The following is a 15,926-nucleotide window of genomic DNA, read 5'->3' as shown; positions in this document are numbered from 1 at the left end:
AAACAAATATAATTCATTGTGATAAAAATTGTCCCCCATTTGACATTTTTTGGAAAAAAGAAAAAGCACTTTTGTCAACTTCTTAAAATGATACAAATTGACCTATATCTGCTAAACACAATGTCCAAACTTTATGTATTATTGCAAGAAATGACTGAATATATGTTCATAATTTTCACTTGTGCCTTTATTTTATTATGTCATTTGTTAATGGCTCAATCAACATTGGTGTTTTTGAATCAGCCTGCTTTATAGTATTAACTCACAAGAGCTGAGTTGAAAACTGAAATTGGAAGTCTGACCATGCTGTTCATTTAAAATTCGTCAAAAGAATTATTAGGGGCCAAGCACCGAAGGTGCGGAGGCACCTATTGTATCGGTTCCCGTTCTTATTATTATTATTCTTCCTTCTTCCGACTAGTAGTCTATGGCAGCCCATAGAACCGATTGTGGGAAAGTTGTAATGGTTTGACATTCTGATAGAGGACATTGCCAACATTAAGTACACCAATTTTGGTGTTTCTAAGTCATTCCCTCTAGCGCCACCAACTGTCCAAAGTGTCACTAATATTTTGTTAATTTTTGAACCGTAAGGCCAATCAACAAAATATTTTTTATCTCTGATTCCTGAGCTCTTGACGATTCGATTGCATCCTATGAAGTCATAGAAATTTGGCCGCCATTTAGAATTTTTGGGAAAACCTACTTTTTCGAACTCGTCCTAGACGGTTTGTCCGATTTGCATGAAAATTAAACCAGATTATCTTCAGGCAGTGCTGACCAAAAGTTATGGAATTCAAATTGATTCGTCAAACCGTTTTTCGATAAACACTCGAACTAATTTTATGTAGCGCTTGCAAAAACAGTCGTAAGGCTGTATCTCTGCAACGATTTATTCTATTCAGAAAATATTGATAGTAAGGGGTAGTCAAATTCAATCAAAGTCATGTGTCAGTCGTTTTTTATGTGTTTTTTTTTCATATAAATGTCTATACTGTAACTCTGAAGTGAATTGAGATATTTTCACCAAAACTGACACACATATGTATGGGCTCACTCTGAGGACACAAAAAAAATGGTGGGACTGAGCCTCTTGGTGGTATTATAATAGAACAAAACATGAAATTCCCATTGACTTCAATACATTTGTGAAATAAAATGCTATACTAAACAAATGCATTGGTGTAATATTACGAAACTCAGAATGTGCCAACAACACCATCCCCTGAAGGTACTCAAAATATTTTCGAAACAGCCACCTAGTGGTCAAAAGTTTCCCAAACAAAAATTCCAAAAAGGCTAATAACTTTTGAAGAAAATCTGGCTATTGAAATGCCGCTGGTCTTAATAGATTCCTTGGGTCAAGCCGAGAGCATAGATACCAAGTTTTCCTTATTTGGCCACCATCTTGATTTTGATATTGAAATTGAGGCTGTATCTCAGCAAAGCTTTGACATTTTTGCACCGAACATTGTATGTGTCATTGTCACCTCACACTGACCATGCCACATAAATTTTGTAACAACGCCACCAATTGGTCAAGAGTAAAAAAAACAACCATTAACCATTAAAAACTTTTAATTGCATCAGGCTATTGCAATGAAACTCAAACTATTCCCTGGCTTATGCCGGCAACATAGATACCAAATATGCCAGAGTAAGCTTAACTTCCTGTCCGTCATTTTGATTTATGTTGAAAATCTACTTTTTCAAACTCCTCATCAACCGTTGGTCCGATTTTCACCAAAATTAAGTCTGTGCTGACAAGAATGTTATGGATTTTGTATCGATACACAAAACCATATTCGCATACGAAAGCAAAGAATTTTAGGCATGATGCCAAAATGACGCTTGAGGCTGTACCTCTGCAATGCTTTGGCATACTGACACCAAAATTTGTGTGTGTCATTGACAAGTCACACAGAGTACACCAAATTGATTTGATAACAGCGCCACCTATTGGTCAAAAGTGATAAGCCATTTAATCTTATTACTAGTGGTTGTATTTATGATTTTTCAGCCATTTCAATTACAATACAAATATACATAGCCTTACAGTAAGATCAGGCTGCATATTTTATATTTATGTCCTAAATTTGATGAACTTATCAGAAAGTGTACAAATTAACATTCTTCTCCATAGCTTTTCAAACTTCTATTTACAAGTATTATGGTACTTTCAGCAGGGTGCAGAGCAACTCATTGACAGGATTTATCTTAAAGGAAAACATCAGAAACTGAGAACTGTGGATTTCCTTAAGCCAATTGTACAGTCCCAAGATTCTTGTGCAGAAGAGGAGCTGGCTTCAGTTTTTCTACAGAAATTGATGATGATGGACTACAGAGCAAGATACATTCAGATTAAAGAGAATAATGAACAACACAAACAACAAAGGAACAATAATAACTCTTCTGAAGATGATGCTGATGCCTTTGAAATATTTTTGGAGAAACTGCTAAATCCTCAGATGAATCAAACAAATCAGATCCTGTCCACTTAATGGATGTTCAGATGGCTGTGTTTCATTGTGCTGATAGTTTCCTACAGCAGCTCATCGTGACTAAACTATCACAGTGTCAGTTTGCTCTGCCTCTTCTTGTACCAAATCCATTCACACAACAGATTGAGTTCCCGCTCTGGACATTTCGTCAAATTAACAAGAGCTGGAAGACAATTGATGATACAGGTAAAATCTCTAGCAAATTCCAGCCAGTCTACAAAGCAGAAACCCCAATGGTGGCTTTCTTCAGGTTTGGTCCTGCATCCTCATCCAAGTCTCAACTAATGAACAGCCTGATCAATGAGAAACACAACACATTCTTCCAAAGAAACTGCCCAGGCAGCAGCAGAACCAGAGTCCTGATGGATGGAGTGGTGGAGATTGCTTGGTACTGTCCATCTGGAGAGAAAAGATTTAATCATTGTGTTGCGTTCTGTAACCTCCATGGTGATGCAGGAGCCCATGGAAAACAGCTGGATATCCTGACTGAAATGGCCTCTGTAAATGTTGCTATTTTACCACAACTTGACAAGAAAGACAAAAACATGACCAAGATCCAAACCTTCTACAAGGACTCAAAGCCACTCATCTGCCTTCTTACTGACAATGATTCTGCTCTCGCAGAAATGCGGAAAGGGAAATACAAAATCGGTTTAAAAGACAGAAATCAGTCAGTCGTTTTAGAAGAAATCAGAAGAGCTATAAATAAGTCATTAGAGTCATCTTCTATTTTCAAGCTTGAAGACATGGCCAGATATTCTGATATCAGAGTAGATGAGGACAATGATGAAAACCTCACACTGTTAAATGTTGCTGTAGATTTAGCAGCACAGTACTGTAAAAACCTACAATACAATACTGCATTTCTATATTACAGTAAAATACCGTAATTTGTATTGCATTCTGGGTAATTTTGATCGAGCGGGAACATTTTACAGTACATTTTAATGTTGCTGTAACCTAGCTGTAACCTGGTTGTAATATGCCAGGCAATAATACAGGGTTGCTGTAAACAGAGAGCGCGCGTGCCGCGCGTGACGTCAGAGCACAAATCCAGACCATTCACGGATGAAGTCTCAGCAGTCAGCAGATATCTGGATATTAATTGGTAAGTTAATTTTATAATAAGGTTTTATGATGTTACGCTATAGTGTACATATGTGAAATGACAGTGGTAGTTTAGTGGAAGTTTAGCCAGCGACGGTTGCAAAAACACTATTAACGTTAGTTAGATCTGCTGAACTCCGCTGCTTTACCGACATTTTCAAATCTTATCACTCCGTGAATTAACGTTAACAAGACTTTATAGCTGCTAACGTTAGTTTATTTCGACCAAAACAGACTTGATTGTTGTTGGAACACAAATCGAGGTGGTTTTGTCAGTTTTAATTACAATAAATATGTTTTACGATGGCCTGCGAGATGAAATTACTGACGTTTGAATGATTTTATGATAGCAAAAAAAATGTCTAACATCATCTGTTATCTCTGTTGGGATCATTTCAATAACATCCGAACTTGTCAGTGGTAAAAACAAGCACACACACACACACAACACATACAGCTGTATCAACATACTTTTAAGAATGTTAATTCACTGCACATGTGGCACAATTTACTGCAAAATTTACAATGGTAAATTGTTACATTAAGTATAAGGCGCCTTTAATCAAACTTCATTCACACACACGTAAAAAACTTGCATACACATATACTTAGTCACACATACATACTGCAGAATGCTCAAATACATGAAATGCACAACGACACACCTAAAGTCGCTCAAGCACATACACACAAACTCTACACACACAAGACGTGCGGAACTATCCACACATATACTCCTATGAGACGTACACGCACATACTTATTTGAGACGCGAGCACAGACACACAAAATGACATAGAAGAGTATGTGCGCGAGTTTGTGTTTGTGTGTGCTCTCGTCTCACGGAGTATGTGCGTGTATAGTTTGTGTGTACTTTAAGTATACAAGTATGTGCTTGGAGAGTTTGCGTGTATGTGCGTGAGCACATTTAGGTGTGTCGTTGGAAATTTCATATTTATTTGTTTGAGCATTCTGCAGTATACATGTATGTGTGACTACTTAGTATATGTGTATGCAAGTGTTTCATATACTGTATGTATGTGTTCGAATGAAGTTTTATTTAAGACCTAGAAGTCTCAAACATTGTTCTTTCTTTTTTTAAGGACATTCAATCACGTGGATGCTGTCAATCGAGGGAAGAGTTTTGTTGACACTGGACAACAGTGACAATTTTATAACCGCCTTTGCAGTGCTTTTTGCAAGCTATTATATTTTTAACATCGAGTACCAGGAGTCTGCTGCATGTACATTAGAGCTTGCTCAGAGGCAAGTAAATTTATTTCTGCATTTCACTTTTGTATTTTATTTCTGCATTTCACTTTTGTAATAGAAGCATATTTATTGAGTTGTATGATATTTCTAACAGGTTCCTCGTCAGAATTAACCCGGAAGATGGCAATGCCAGCATGAAATTAAAGTGTACAGCCAGACAAGGAGTGAGCAAGAAAACCAAGAGGGTGGTCCAGAGGAAAGTGACAACCATCAACCCTCATGTTAATAGTTTTATTCGGTCGTTGATGGAGTTTGAATGGAAAACGTCAAACTAAACACACACGCACACACACACACATACAACACAAACATATACATACAGATGTTTGTACAGTTAAATCATACACTGTCAAACATACACATTTTTGTACAGCTACACTCACATCCACACACTCGCCTACACACACACACACACACTCACACATTCACAGACACAAATCGTACACTGTCAAACATACACATATTTGTACAGCTACACTCACATCCACACACTCGCCTACACACACACACACTCACACATTCACAGACACAAATCACACACTGTCAAACATACACATATTTTTGTACAGCTACACTCACATCCACACACTCGCCTACACACACACACACACACACACACTCACAGACACAAATCGTACACTGTCAAACATACACATTTTTGTACAGCTACACTCACATCCACACACTCGCCTACACACACACACTCACACAAGGGCGTAGATTTGGTTTGAACATTGGGGGGGTTGAACGTTGTATGCTGCCCATAATTTTTTTTAAAAAAAACAATTTTTATGTGTATTGTTATTGGATAATTTATTTCTTCCTATCTATCTATCTATCTATCTATCTATCTATCTATCTATCTATCTATCTATCTATCTATCTACCTATCTACCTATCTATCTATCTGGCAACATGCTTTAACTGATTACAAATTCAACATATAGAAATATGAAAGAGACAACATTTAGACATTTATTTTAAGATTTTTACATTCCACCTTAATGCATTTAAAAAAATTTTCTAAAGGGAAACACATCTTTAAACATTAAAGGCATTTATGTATAACCTAACTTTACAAAACTGTTGTTTTTCTATACTGTTTCCTATTTTATTTTATTTTATTGATTGAATGGCATCTTCTTTACCTGATCACCTGCTCCTCCTCTCCCTCTGCTGACTTTTCTACCCTGCAGCTATATTTACCTCGAATCTGTTATAAAAACATGTTAAGAGATTATACACCTCATAACGTTATGAAATTTGTTTATAATCATCATTCATAAAATTCTAACATAGTAGAGATTATCAAAAGAAAGAAATTAAGTATTGAAACCCGCCAGTAGGCGGCAGTGTTTCACTGTTTTAATGAGTTAGCCACTTAAATCGTTAATTCATCCAATTCGTTCAAAAGTCAGATTTAGTAAGAAAACGAACACCGATGTGAATACTTTTGTCGTTGATAATTACACTATTGAAAAATATACTAGCAAAACAGACAGCTGCTTTGGTAACTTGTTATACTGATAGTTATAGCTAAATACATTGCAATGGATTAGCTAGCTAAAATATATGAGGTGTGTACTAACTATTACACAATATTCTCATACCTCATTCTCAGTATGCTTTATTTTTTTTGCATCCCTCTCTGACCAGCAGTTAAATATAGTCCACTGTGCAGCGCTTTCTTCATTTTTGGCGTTAACATTAACCGTGTGCTCTCCCATTCAAACACCACTCGCTTGTTTTGGTGAAAGTGCGACTCATTGGTTGGGCGTTACCAATCGGTTCAATGGAGGGGGAGTATTTTTTGTCTGATTTATTATGACATACTCATATTTTATTAGGAACAAAATTATTTTTACAAAATAAATGAATTCTATTTTTTCATATTATATTTTTCATTTGATCTACTGTGATTTTCATGTTGAAATAATGGGGGGGTTGTAACTGATGGATTTGAATATTAGGGGGGTTACCTACCCCCCACCCCCCCCATAAACTACGCCCCTGCACTCACACATTCACAGACACAAATCGTACACTGTCAAACATACACATATTTTTGTACAGCTACACTCACATCCACACACTCGCCTACACACACACACACACCCACTCACACATTCACTGACACAAATCATACACTGTCAAACATACACATATTTTTGTACAGCTACACTCACATCCACACACTTCCCCTGCACACACACACACACACACACACACACACACACACATATACAACACAAACATATACATACAGATGTTTGTACAGTTACCCATTGATATTGATACACACACACGCTTGTAAACTGTGTGTCCCTCAGTGTTTGACAGTTCTTGTCTTTTGAGGGTTGTGTAATTTCGAAGTCCTGGAGTTTTTTTTTTTTTTTTTGATGTTCCTGTTAATTTGAATCCTGAATTTGCAAATTAAATGAACTACATTGCAGTTCTTGATTAATCCTTGAATTTATCCATGATTAATAAAAAAAAATGTTTTTGACAATAACATTGTTTGGATTGTCTTTTAATTTGCAGTTATTCTGATGTTGCATTTTACAATTGTAATCTATAGATTTCTATACTGTAAATGACTAAATATTATATAAATGTAATATTACCATTATTATTAAATTGAAAATTATATTATTTAGCAATAATATATCAATATAAATATTACAGTACAATACCGTATAATTAATTACAGCAGAAGCAGTACAATTACAAAATACCGTAAAAATACAGTACAGTATTGTCTTGTAGTTTACAGTAATGTTTGTATGTACTGTAAATTGAATTACAGTACAGTTACTGTAAAACAATACAGTAACTTGCTGGCCACCGTGCTGCCAGTACTGTATAAATACAAGAACATTGTTAACAGTGCAGGACTGGAAAAGAGGCAGCACAGCAGATGATGAATTTACTGGAGGATAAAGAACTAACAAAAATCAAAGAATCGTTTCTGCCATTGCAGGGAAAACTGTGGCATCAGTGGTGCCAGAAGAATAAAGAATTTCATCGAACTACATTAGGAGAACTACATAAGGGAAACAACATTGAAAAGAACAATTGTTCTAAGCAATCAGAAATGATGAAAATCCGTGAATGGCAGCAAACATCTGACCCAAGTCAGTTTATCCAAATCTTTATTCAAAAAATTAATTCACACCTAGGAAATGAAGAGGCATATTTTTTTAAATGGCTGGGCATCCTGCTAGACAATTACACTACTGAAAGTCTTTCAGCCCTTCTTCGTGAATATGATGAAAAATGGTCAACAGTCCTAAATCTTAAAAAGAAACATGATAAATCACAGCAAATGACAGCAGCACAAGTTGAACTTGAGAGAGTATCTGAGAAACTACAAGCTGCAACCTTTGGCTTGGAGCACATACTGAGAGAGATCGGTCAGATATATGAATCATGTTCATCTGTAAAGAAAAACAAAAAAGACCTGAAATTTAACTTCTCCTCTCTTCCAAGTCTTGCAGCAGAGATGATGATCTCTGGATTTCCACTGGAGCTGATGGATGGCGATGCAGCCCATGTTCCTCTGATCTGGGTTACTGCTGTTCTTGATGCACTCATCCAGAAACTGGGAGACCAGAGAGTCTATGTGTTGTCAGTTTTAGGGATTCAGAGCTCTGGGAAATCCACCATGCTGAACGCCATGTTTGGACTGCAGTTTGCCGTCAGTGCTGGCAGATGCACCAGAGGAGCTTTCATGCAGCTGGTCAGAGTCTCAGAGGAGATGAAATCACAGCTGAAGTTTGACTATATTCTGGTCGTTGATTCTGAGGGACTTCGTGGCCTAGAACTGGCCGGAAGGTCAACAAGAAATCACGATAATGAAATGGCCACATTTGTTGTTGGTCTTGGAAATATGACATTGATCAATGTCTTTGGAGAAAACACAGCTGAGATGCAGGACATTCTTCAGATTGTTGTTCAGGCCTTCATGAGAATGAAGAAGATCAGACTGAATCCAAGCTGCATGTTTGTGCATCAGAACGTTTCTGATGTTACAGCTGGAGAGAAAAACATGGAAGGAAGGAGACGACTGCAGGAGAAACTGGATGAGATGACTAAACTCGCCTCTAAAGAGGAAGACTGTGATACAGAGTTTTTCAGTGACATCATTACATTTGATGTTCAGAATGATGTGAAGTATTTTGCTCAGCTCTGGGAAGGCAGCCCACCAATGGCACCACCGAACCCTGACTACAGCAGAAATATTCAGGAGTTAAAGGACAGCATTCTCTCAAAAGCTTCCAAATCTAGTGGCATTACACTGTCTCAGTTCAGAATGCGTGTTAAAGATCTGTGGAATGCACTGCTGAATGAAAACTTTGTGTTCAGCTTCAAAAACACACTTGAGATTGCAGTATACAGAAAACTGGAAACTAAATACAGTGACTGGACGTGGAGCCTCAGAAGTGCCATGATGACCATTGAAGATAAATTCTACAACAGAATTGACAATGCAAACATTAAGGTTCAGGAAAATGACTTGTTGGATCACATGATGATTACAAAGGTGCAGGTAGAAAAATCAATCGTGTCTTACTTTGAGGAGGACAAAGACAAAGACATTCTGTGTCAGTGGCGAGGAAGATTTGAAACCAGAATCAAAGATCTTCATGATGACCTTGTGAAGGGAACAAAACGAAAGTTGGATGAAGCAATTGAACAGAAAAAAGCCAGGGAGCAGCTGGATCAAAGAAGGACAGAGTATGAAACCAAGCTTTTCAGTCGGAGCAAGGAACTAGCTTTACAACTGAAAAATACAGGAACAGATGAAGATATGCTTAAGGAGGAGTTTGACACAATGTGGAGTAAATGGGTCACTGAAATGACCAAAAACACACCTCCACTGGCAGACTTTAACTTTTGGGAGGATGTGATACGGATATTATCTGAAAACCATGAACTGACTCTTGTAGATGAGTGCTTAAAACAAAAAACCTATGAACTGATAGACCGCCGGAGTGATTATTGTGACTACATGATACTAAAGCATCTGGAGCACTCTGATGAAACAGCATCTTCAGGTGAAGCTACTGAGAGCTCTAAGAAAAGCAAGAGTGGGATATTCAGTCGGTTTGGTCAAAAAGTTATGTCAGGCATAGAAATTTTTCGAGGGTCTCCAAAACCACAAGAAAACATTGGCCTAAATGCTGAACTTCAATACTCAATAAGGGATCTGACTCACAAAATTATTCAGGAAACTGAAATGAGAATGAAGAAGTCACCAGTTGGAACACGAGGCTACAATGAGAATTTTGTTCAAGAAATAACAGATTGTGTTAAGAAATCAGTACAGAAACATCAATCCATGAGCCAAAAATACATTTAAAAAAAAAAGAGTTTACCATAGATCTCAGTCTCCATGTGTGTGAGATTGCCAGACAGACTTTTACTGAACTCCACAAAGAATTCAGAGACACAAATGACCCAAGACTTTATCTTAACAAGCAGAAAACTCACTATTGGCACATCTTCAAGAACTACTACAAAGGAGCAACAACCATACTATGTGAATTCATCTGCAGCAAACTTGAACCATCTATTCTACAAGCAGTTTATAACAAAACTGCTAATGACTTGGCCTCACAGATGAGGTCTGACATAAAAGCTTTACGTGAGAACAGACCAAATCTGGAGAAACACATTCTGAGATCCCTTGCAGAAAAGGAGGACTTTGAGCAATACATAGAATATATTCATAATCCCAGAGAACACTTCAAACAATTCATAAAGGAGGAAGTGGACAGATACTTTACCAAACAAAACAAAATGATTCTAAATATTTTCAAAGGAAATCTAAAACAAAAGGAGCAGACTGTAAATAATGCAGTCCAAGCAGCTACAGTGGAGGCCAAGAGTGAGAGTGGAGACGGCAACATGTGGTTCAGATGCTTCACCACAGCCCTGACAGATGAGCTGAAACTCACAGAGAACTCATGTGGTGATCTCAGTGAAATTAAAGATTTGGATTTTCTCAAGACCTTTTTGAGTGACAGTCTAGAGAAGAGGATGACAAACCTACAGAACAGTTTTAAAAACATTGATGACATGAAATTGGAGAAGTGCAGGCAAAGACCAGATGAGATTTTGATTGAGCACTTCTGTCAGTGCTGCTGGGTTCAGTGTCCTTTCTGTAAAGCTATCTGTACCAACACAATGGAAGACCATCCTGGAGATCACTGCGTTCCTTTCCACCGCAATATTGGACTGAATGGGTGGTTTTACAGAGAAACAACAAACCTGGCTATTGATATCTGCACAACAGGAGCATCGAGTGATCTATCCTTTTACCCAAATTCCACAGATGAAGCAGTTCCCTGGAAAGAATACAGAAGAGGAGGTCCTAAATATGCTAACTGGAGCATCACGCCTGACAACTCTGAGCTGCCGTACTGGAAGTGGTTTGTGTGAAGATTCCAGAAAGATCTGGAAACATACTACAGTAAGACATTTCAGGGATATGGTGAGATTCCAGATGAATGGAAACAATACAAAAAAAAGGAAGCTCTGGAGAGTTTGGATAAATACATGTAATGGAAAAGTAAACAAATGGCACTCTGTCAGCTCCCCGGTTACAGATGATATTTGTACATCCTGTTTCAAACATCACTGTTTCCGAACTGATATATGGAGTACATTTTGCTTTTATATATTAGTTTTGTTATAAACACTGCTGAGCTTTTCATTTAGATGCACTGTAGATGTGTTGATCAGTACTATCAAAGTAAAGAGAGACAAACATGACTGTTAAAGCCGGTGAGAAATGTTTAAATTTACTTAGTCAAAATTGTTTATGATTTTTTTATTTTTGTGATATCTTATATTTTTTTGTGACTGCTCTCTGACTGGAGATAAATTTGACTGTGATGAACAATCTACATTTTATTTAGTGTTGTTGTTGTTGTTTTATTTCATATTGAACATACTTTTGGAGAAAGTTATGTTGTAGTATCTTATATCTACTCTGGATGAAAACCAAGAGTCAACGGGTAAAAAAAAAAAAAAAAGCCAACTACATTGTTTTGCTTACCAGAGATGAAAATGCACCATGGTTTCCTAATTGTTAACCACTTGAATCTTTAGAAAGCTCTTACAGTACCTACAGTATATAGTAGAATATTTTTGATTTGGTTATCACAAACATATTGTAGTTCTACAGGTTTTATTAAATTGTGTAATGATTTAAATTCTGAATAAAGCTGGGTGAATGAACTGAAGTTTGTTTTTTAGCGCATAACTTACATACACTCACCTAAAGGATTATTAGGAACACCATACTAATCCTGTGTTTGACCCCCGTTTCACCTTCAGAACTGCCTTAATTCTATGTGGCATTGATTCAACAAATGAAATGCTGGCCCATATTGATAGGATAGCATCTTGCAGTTGATGGAGGGCACGAAGCTCCCGTTCCACCACATCCCAAAGATGCTCTATTAGGTTGAGATCTGGTGACTGTGGGGGCCATTTTAGTATAGTGAACTCATTGTCATGTTCAAGAAACCAATTTGAAATGATTCGAGCTTTGTGACATGGTGCATTATCCTGCTGGAAGTAGCCATCAGAGGATGGGTACATGGTGGTCATAAAGGGATGGACATGGTCAGAAACAATGTTCAGGTAGGCCGTGGCATTTAAACGATGCCCAATTGACACTAAAGCTGAGTTCAGACTGCACGATTTTCAAAGTAGTCGGGTCACTGTTCTTTTCACACTGCATGACTATCTTGGCCAGCATTCAGTCGCTGCTGTGTTGACACTGCCTGATGGATTGGTGACAGAAGGTTTCACACTGCATGACTTTACAATAGGAAGAATCACCGACAACTCTGTCTGGCACGCAAACTACGTTTCACAACCAAACACACACGTGATGTGACAAGGAAACAACGCGATAACACGCGTGCAAGACCGAAGTACTCATGTGAGACTGGGATTATTATTAAAAAAGGTAGCCCGCAAGAAGCTTGCAATACTAATTGCCTGTGTGGTGGTTTGCAGCAAAAACAAGAAAAGGAAAAGAAGAACATGAAGGAGGAAATGTTGGGGAGATGCAAGGATATTGTGGTTTATAACTCCTCCCCGAACTCCCTGCTGCTCTGTATCTTGCTCTCTCATTGGCTGTCAGTCATCGCCGATGTAGTTTTCAGTCAGAACACTTTTAAGATAGCATGATTTTGAATCGCCGACAGGTCCATATATTTAGCATGCCAAATATCTCACGGGCATCGGCGCCTCATCTGTGATTCTCTCAGATCACGTCTTTGCTCATTCACACTGTGATTGCGTGATTGTCACTCTCGGGAACGAGCACCGATTTGCTTGTGATTTCAGGCATTTGTCTGCGATTTCTGAAAACCTGTCGGCAAGCCAAAAACTGGGCTAAAATCGTGCAGTCTGAACTCGGCTTAAGAGGCCTTAAGTGTGCCAAGAAAACACCCCCCACACCATTACACCACCACCACCAGCCTGCACAGTGGTAACAAGGCATGATGGATCCATGTTCTAATTCTGTTTACGCCAAATTCTGACTCTACCATCTGAATGTCTCAACAGAAATCCAGACTCATCAGACCAGGCAAAATTTTTCCAGTCTTCAACTGTCCAATTTTGGTGAGCTCGTGCAAATTGTAGCCTCTTTTTCCTATTTGTTGTGGAGATGAGTGGTATCCGGTGGGGTCTTCTGCCGTTGTAGCCCATCCGTCTCAAGGTTGTGTGTGTTGTGGCTTCACAAATGCTTTGCTGCATACCTCAGTTGTAACGAGTGGTTATTTCAGTCAAAGTTGCTCTTCTATCAGCTTGATTCAGCCGGCACATTCTCCTCTGACCTCTAGCATCAACAAGGCATTTTCGCCCACAGGACTGCCGCATACTGGATGTTTTTCCCTTTTCACACCATTCTTTGTAAACCCTAGAAATGGTTGTGCGTGAAAATCCCAGTAAATGAGCAGATTGTGAAATACTCAGACCAACAATCATGCCACGCTCAAAATTGCTTAAATCACCTTTCTTTCCCATTCTGACATTCAGTTTGGAGTTCAGGAGATTGTCTTGACCAGGACCACACCCCTAAATGCATTGAAGCAACTGCCATGTGATTGGTTGATTAGAAAATTGCATTAATGAGAAATTGAACAGGTATTAATAATCCTTTAGGTGAGTGTTTACCTATGCATAACATAAAAGTAAAAAGCTCTATAATGTGAATGTGTTTATGTGCACTTTAGCTTTAATTGTGACAGACAATATATAAATAGAGCAAGTTCATGTGTAATAGAAAATACACGTTTAAATAAACTTTAAACTGCAACAGATATTTTATTTTTAATGCATAACAGTATTAATGAGTAATTTAGTAGTCATTCAAAACATTCCCTTCATTCACACTTTAATATCCACAGCTGTGGCAAATGTCTGCTGTGTTGCTCTGTGCATTCATTTTTTGAAGGAACAATAAGTGCCCATTTTTATACTTCAGGCTTTATCCAGTTTGTGCTTAGATAATACAATTTCTTACAACAACACATTGAAAGTTTTCAAAAAATTAAAAGAATAATTTTAGAAAAGTAGACATACTAGTAGATTGTGCTATTGATTGTAAACTCAAACACTTTATTGTTTATTGAATTAAAACTCTTCACCAACAGAAGCATGAATGTAAATGAATGTAAACAATTATTAAAGCACTCCAACAGAAGTACAAATTTAAAGATTAAAACACTCCAACAGAAGGACAAAAACAACAAACTGAATTACTTCAACAGAAGATAGATCAATGTACTTTATGTATTTTTAAAAGGCATGGGTATGTATAATGACATGGGTATGACACAGGTATTACAAGGAGAGGGTGACCTATGAGGACATAACCCATGTCCCCATTTTTCAAAACGCTTATAAATCATACAGAATGAGTTTTTTTTTGAGAAAGTAAAAATGCACAAAGTTTCCTGTTAGGGTTGGTGAAGGGCGATAGAATATACAGTTTGTACAGTATAAAAACCATTATGTCTATGGGATGAACCCACTTTTCACAAAAAAAAAAAACGTGTGTGTGTGTGTGTGTGTGTGTGGTAAAGTTGTCTAACAAAACCCTACTGTGTGGATGTTTGAGAATGTTCTCTTTAGGGAAAACAATTAAAATATATATTTGGTATTTAGTAATTGATTAGTAACTGATCTCTTTGTGGTGGGAGAGTTATAAAGAGGTTCCTCGAGGGTCATTGCACACATATTCAAATTCCTGTTTTAAGAATACACTATCAGCCATCTTGATGTTTCCTACGATGGCAGTGCATCACCTGTTTGCATCCTTCATCCTTCTCCTTATCTCAAACACAGGTAATAAACTCAATTATTGAATGTATACAATAATTACAATTTCTAATCTATGTTTTTGTTGTTCTTTTTTTGTGTGTGCTTTATGTGTGATGATGTATGTAAACTACATTTAAGCCACTACATTTAAGAAACTACATTTAGTTTGCTATGGTTCCACATCTCAGTAAGGGTATCTTTTATTTATTACAATTTTTTTTTTTTTTTTTTTGTTATATATTATGAATCACATATAACAGAAACATATATTTTATATCCATGCATTGATTCCTTGTATCATGGTCTAGAGAAACCGCATACCTATATGTATTTCTATATATACACAGCAAAATCTCCAGTGTTGGGTACTTTTAGAATAAAGTGTTTAAGTTGTGCTGTTGAATTAACACTAGCTAGTGTAAACAGCCCCCTCTGGCGGTGTAAATACGCAGAATTCAAGTTCAAGTTCAAGTCTGCTTTATTGTCAATTTCCACATGTACAGTACATACATACAGACAATTGAAATTGCGTTACTCTCAGACCCTGGTGCTTTCAGATAACATTAACATTAAAGCCTAAAAAAATCAATACAACTATACAATAAGGGAATGTAAAAACAAAAAGGCATATAATACAATTTAAAAAAAAAAGTTAAATAAAGCAGCGCAAGGCAAATGACAGATATAGTGCAAATC

The 15,926-nt window shown here is 37.2% G+C and overlaps 1 pseudogene; it reads left to right on the top strand.

Annotated features, from left to right (window-relative positions):
• LOC132155369 (interferon-induced very large GTPase 1-like) overlaps window positions 1-11,623 on the top strand; it is a 31,132-nt pseudogene extending 19,509 nt beyond the window's left edge.
• Window positions 11,624-15,926: the final 4,303 nt, after the last annotated feature.

The sequence above is a fragment of the Carassius carassius genome, chromosome 12 (genome assembly GCF_963082965.1).
Source record: "Carassius carassius chromosome 12, fCarCar2.1, whole genome shotgun sequence".
Lineage (NCBI taxonomy): Eukaryota > Metazoa > Chordata > Actinopteri > Cypriniformes > Cyprinidae > Carassius > Carassius carassius.
The sequence above is the reverse complement of the archived record's forward strand: the minus strand, read 5'-3'. Positions and strand labels throughout refer to the sequence as shown.